Raw genomic sequence first — 5,874 nt, 5'->3', positions numbered from 1 at the left:
ACTGCCCAGGAGGAGGAGTGTTTGGCTCTGGGGTTTCACTTCAGCCCAGTCTAGAGAGAGGGGCCCAGCCATGGAGTCTGGCTCAAGAAGACCAAGTCTCCAATTTGTTAAGGGCGTTTTGAATTCCAATCCTGTGCTCCAAAGTGCTTGGTGTCATTTGTAAATTGTAGAAGCATGCTCTCCACTCCATTTTCCAAATCCTTAAGGAAAAGATTGAATACTACCGGCCCCCGGACTGATCCCTGCCGGACCCAGTAGGTACTGCCTCTCCGTTGGACAGCCAGACATGGAGAAGGGCTCTTGGAGTCTGGGCTTTCAACCAGCTTTGCACTCCCATTACACTGATTACATCTAGACCACATTTCCCTCGTTCGCTTGTGAGACTGTCCCATGGGACACTGTCAAAAGCCTTAGTGACACCAAGAGAGATCACATCTACTGTTTACCCACCTCCACTAGGCCCGGAACACTGCCAAAGAAGGAGCTAGGATTGGTTTGGAATGATTTGTTTTTGACAAGTCCACACTCACTAGTCCTAAGAACCAAATTATCCTGTAGGTGCTGACAAAGGGATTGTTTAATGATGCAGTCCAGTCTCTCTCCAGCTATAGAAGTGAGGCTGGCTAGTCTGTAAGTCCCAGGGTTCTCTTTGTTCCCCTTTTACAGATAGGTCCTGTCTTGTTAATGCATGGGAAGATGTTCTTTTTCAGGGAGCTCAGACGAGAACTGGGGCACAGCACCTGCTTTGTTAAGGCCACAAAAATGGAGGCAGGAACCTCTTCTCTCCTGCTGGCAAAGAACCCGAGGTAGCTAAAAGACAGGGCCTCACATCCCTGAATGAGCTTTTAAAAAGACAATGCTTAAAAAATTTGGCCCCGACCATTTCTTGTTTCTGCAGACTAGATATTTTAGCAAACTTTAGAATTCCTTGGTGCTAAACACTGAGAAATTCCCCTTTCTCCTTCACAGAGGCTTTAACGCCCCTTATGTCACTTAGGCTCAGGACCGCCCAGAGTTTGAGAATTGTCCCTGTTCGCATTGGACAGATGGGGAGGAGCCTGAGCTACAGAGAAGGGAAGGGACCTATCCAAGGGCCTAGACAGCAAGGCGGGGGCAGAGCCAGAAAGAGAAGCCACCAGTCCTGACTCCTGTTCTAATGGACAACAAACCCCCCAGAGGCACGGCAGAGGGGAAAGTAAGCCGGGCCGGTCTGGTACAGCGTACCAGCAAGAGACAGTACGCCGTGCCGGACTGGACCGGCTTCTGTGGCGGTGATTTAAAGGGCCCAGGGCTCCAGCCGCTGCGGGGAGCCCTGGGCCCTTTAAAGTGCCGCCGGAGCTCCAGCAGCCGGGCTCGGACGGGGATTTAAAGAGCCCGGAGCTTTGGCCGCTGCGGGGAGCCCCGGGCCCTTTAAAGCGCCGCCGGAGCTCCGGCAGTTGGGCTCAAGCAGTGATTTAAATGGCCGGTGCTACTGCCACTGTGGGGCCCCCTGGGCCCTTTATAGCGCCGCCGGAGCTGCGGCAGCCAGGCTTGGGCGGGGATTTAAAGGGCCCGGAGCTCCGGCAGCCAGGCTCCCATGGTGATTTAAAGGGACGGAGCTCCTTCCATTGCAGTCAGCCCTGGGCCCTTTAAAGCGCTGCCGGAGCTCCGGCAGCTGGGCTCCCGCGGTGATTTAAAGGGCCGGTGCTCCACAGTGGCTGGAGCCCCCGGCCCTTTAATTCGCCCCTGAGCACCGGGCTCCCAGCTGCTCTTATCGATTTCAAAATAAAAAAATACAAATAAAATCGACTATTTCAGCTATTCTATTATGTCACAGTCTGATCTGAGTAAATGTGATAGGACACCTCATCTTATGCACTGCTCCTAGTGACACTCTCCAATGGATCCCCAATGGATCCCCATCCTCCACCCACCGTGAGGTAGGTAGGAGCGGATCATTATTATCCGTATTTGAATGAGGGAGAAGCTAAGGCTGAGAAAGGAGAATTGACTTGTCTTAGGTCACACAGCCAGTCAGTGGCAGAGTTGGGACTAGGACCCAAGAGCCCTGATTTTCAAACTAACCATCGGATCTTGAATTTCATACATTGAATGACCTGAATAAAGTGCTCTCAGATGAGTTCCAGACCAACAACAGTGCACAGTAATTATTCAGCAAGTATTTGAGGAGAACTGCAATGGTAGAGAGAATCATGAGCTGCTCAGAGACAATTCATGCAGAGACGCAGCAAAATTCATCAAACCTAGAACTGCTTATGACTTATTTACTTGGTCTTAAAAGAGAACAAGGACCTGAGTCTCCTCCCTATCAATAACCCCCTGCTCAGCCAGTCAGGGTAGAGGCTGAGGACGGGAGGCAGAGGGTTCTCACCAGAGAGCCCAAAGGATGGCTGAGGTCACTGGTGGGGATCAGTGGCGTAGCCCCCCCATGGCTTCTCTGGCTGTGCCGTTCCATCCCCACGGCCCTCAGATGGCTCCTCCGGCCGTGCCGTTCCATCCCAGCGGCCCCCCATGGCTCCTCCGGCCGTGCCTGTCCGCCCCCGCGGCTCCCCCATGGCTCCTCCGGCCGTGCTGTTACGCCCCCGCGGCCCACCCCCTGGCTCCTCTGGCTGTGCCCCCGTCATGGCTCCTCCGGCCATGCCGTGCCGCCCCCTTGGCCCCCCAATGCCTCCTCCGGAATGCCATGCCGCCCCGCGGACCACCCTCATGGCTCCTCCGGCCATGCCGTTCCGACCACTCGGCCCCCCCATGGCTCCTCCGGCCGTGCCCCCCCCGCATGGCTCTTCCGGCCATGCCGTGCCGCCCCCTTGGCCCCCCCATGGCTCCTCCGGCCGTGCCCCCCCCGCATGGCTCTTCCGGCCATGCCGTGCCGCCCCCTTGGCCCCCCAATGCCTCCTCCGGAACGCCATGCCGCCCCGCGGACCACCCTCATGGCTCCTCCGGCCATGCCGTTCCGACCACTCGGCCCCCCCATGGCTCCTCCGGCCGTGCCCCCCCCGCATGGCTCTTCCGGCCATGCCGTGCCGCCCCCTTGGCCCCCCCATGGCTCCTCCGGCCGTGCCCCCCCCGCATGGCTCTTCCGGCCATGCCGTGCCGCCCCCTCGGCCCCCCCATGGCTCCTCCGGCTGTGACCCCCCCATGGCTCCTCCGGCTGTGCCCCCCTCATGGCTCCTCCGGCCATGCCGCCCCCCCATGGCTCCTCTGGCCATGCCGTGCTGCCTCCGTGGCTCCCCCTCATGGCTCCTCCGGCCGTGCCCCCACACCATGGCTCCTCCGGCCATGCCGTGCCGCCCCCTCGGCCCCCCGATGGTTCCTCCGGTCATGCCATGCTGTCCCTGCGGCCCACCCTCATGGCTCCTCCGGACACGCCGTTCCGCCCCCGCAGCACCCCCCTTGGCTCCTCCGGCCATGCCATGCCGCCCCCGCGACCCCCCCAAGGCTCCTCCGGCCATGCCATTCCACCCCCGAGGCCCCCCCTTGGCTTCTCTGGCCATGCTGTGCTGCCCCCGAGGCCCCACCTCATGGCTCCTCTGGCCGTGCCGCCCCCCCATGGCTCCTCCAGCCGTGCCGTTCCGCCCCTGCGGCCCCCCCATGGCTCCTCCGGTCGTGCCCCCCCCTTTGCGTGTAGGAGATCAGCGCCGGCCGGAAGGCCAAACTTCAGAGCGGAGCGTGGGCCCCACCTGCTGGCGCCATTGTAACCCCTAACTAAGGCGCCGCTTTTGGAAAATGTGCTGAGGGGAAGTGGCTGCTTCCCCTGCACCCCCCAGCTACGCTACTGGTGGGGATCACTGCCGGGGCACTAGTTCAGCCCCACATTTTTGGGTGGACCTCCCACAGTGGGAGCTGCAGAGCACTCCCCCGCCACACACAAACACACACACCCTGGTGTTGGGAGGGGAACAGGGGAAAGGACAAAAGAAGCAAGAGAAGAAGAGAAAGGAGGGAGGGCTGGAGAAAAGGTGAAACAAAAAGGACAAACCCCAATGTCCCCAGTGATTCTAAGGGACAAAATCCCGGGTGCGGAATAAAATGCTGCCTCCTTAAGCTCGTGTTTTCCATGCCTAGAATTCAACTCTCACCCGATGGATCAGACTGAACAGGTTTCACACCTGGAGGAGGCTCTTACCTTCTACACAGGGACGTCTGCTTTCTAGTACAATCACGAAAAGGGAAGGAGAACACTCGACAGAGGTTCCTCCTGCCGCTCACGTACGTGAACCCGAATGTTCTCTCAGTCCTCAAAGAGAGACCTCGAGACAGAGACTTGCTGAAGCAAAGCCCCAGAGGTCTCTGAGCTTTCCCGGGCCACTCGCCTCTGTCCTGCCTGGCTGATGTCAGCATCTCTCTGTGAGGTCACCACCTTTGACCAATAGTCTGAGGTCCTGCAAAAGGCCTTTGTGATGTCACTGCCACGCCCCTCCCTTGCTGTGCTAATGTCCTGCCCCTGGCCAGGCACTTGGGAGCTTTGAGCTACTCCCTGTGGATCACCCCACTCAAGGCGTGTTCATTTTAGGAAGCGAGCCGACTAGACAGTAAAACCTCAGACGCTGCTCCCAATGCCACACTCCGTTTTTCAGAAATTACTAGACTTGATGGCCAGAAGAGACCATTAGAGCATCTAATCTGACCCCCTGCATGTCACAGGCCTCCTGTATGACACCATAGCTACTTTGGGGGCAAACACATTCCAGAAAGGCATCTAGTCTTCATTCAATGACATCAAGAGATGGAGAATCCACCACTTTCCTTGGTAGCTTGTTCCTGTGGTGAATCATTCTCGCTGTTGAATATTTGTGCTTTATTTGTAATATGAATTTGTCTCTTTTCACCTTCCAGCCACTGGGTCTTGTTCTGCTTTTCTCTGCTCGATTAAAGAGCCCTTTAATACCCAATCTTTTCTCTCCATTAAGGCACTTCAACACTTCAATGAAGTCACCTTTTAATCTTCTTTTGATAAGCTAAAGAGGTTGAGCTCTTTCAATCGCTCATTAGCAGGCATTTTTCTCCAGCCCTCAGAACATTTGGTGGCTCTTTGCTGCCCCAGCTCCAATTTCACAACATCTTTTTCAAAGGAGGACACCAAAACTGGATGCAGTATTCCAATATCAGTCTCACTGATGCCGTGTCACCTCCTGCGACGCTATTGACACAATCTGTAACTGTATAGCTCACCGTTGCCACCACTGTTATATATTTGCAGCCAATATTGTATAAAGGTTGTCGTGGAAGGGGTCTATGGAGAGGTTCTGATTGGCTGATTAGGATTATGCTCTCTGTATATGTGTAGCAGTTTTGTAGTTGACGTTCTGAATATTGGCTCTAGACTGTCTGTATTTCAAACTTGTGCTATGCTTCCGGGGAACACCCCAGACAAGTTGGTGTTAGTTCTGCCTAGACTGCTTGATGGCCCACTAAGGACCATGACCTATACAATTGACCCATTGAGAGAAGGCAGATACACCTTGTGACTCAGCAAGGCCTGCAGGGACCTGCCTATGGACAGAACTCTAAGGTTTTTCTATGCCACATGCTGGATAGAGTGTCCTTGGGACAAAGAAAGCAAAGACCACACGGCAAGAGACTATAAAAGGCTGATGCCTTGTCTCCATCTTGTCTTCAATCCTGCTTCATTCGTCTGGAGGGACTTGACTAAAAAAGGAAGCTCTGTACAAAGGACTGAATAACCCATCCCAGCTGTGGATGTACTCCAACGACTTGATTTGAACCTGCAGTTTAGAAAAGTAGAGGGCACTAGTTGAACGTCAGGCTTGCTTAGGCCAGATGTAGCACAATGCCATTTGCTTGTAAGCAGCATTTCAGCTTATGGAATGCCCTCCTCCATTTGTGAATCCATTGATCCTTCATTTGTTTTCA

This window comes from Malaclemys terrapin, chromosome 12 (genome assembly GCF_027887155.1).
Source record: "Malaclemys terrapin pileata isolate rMalTer1 chromosome 12, rMalTer1.hap1, whole genome shotgun sequence".
Classification (NCBI taxonomy): Eukaryota; Metazoa; Chordata; order Testudines; family Emydidae; genus Malaclemys; species Malaclemys terrapin.
The sequence above is the reverse complement of the archived record's forward strand: the minus strand, read 5'-3'. Positions refer to the sequence as shown.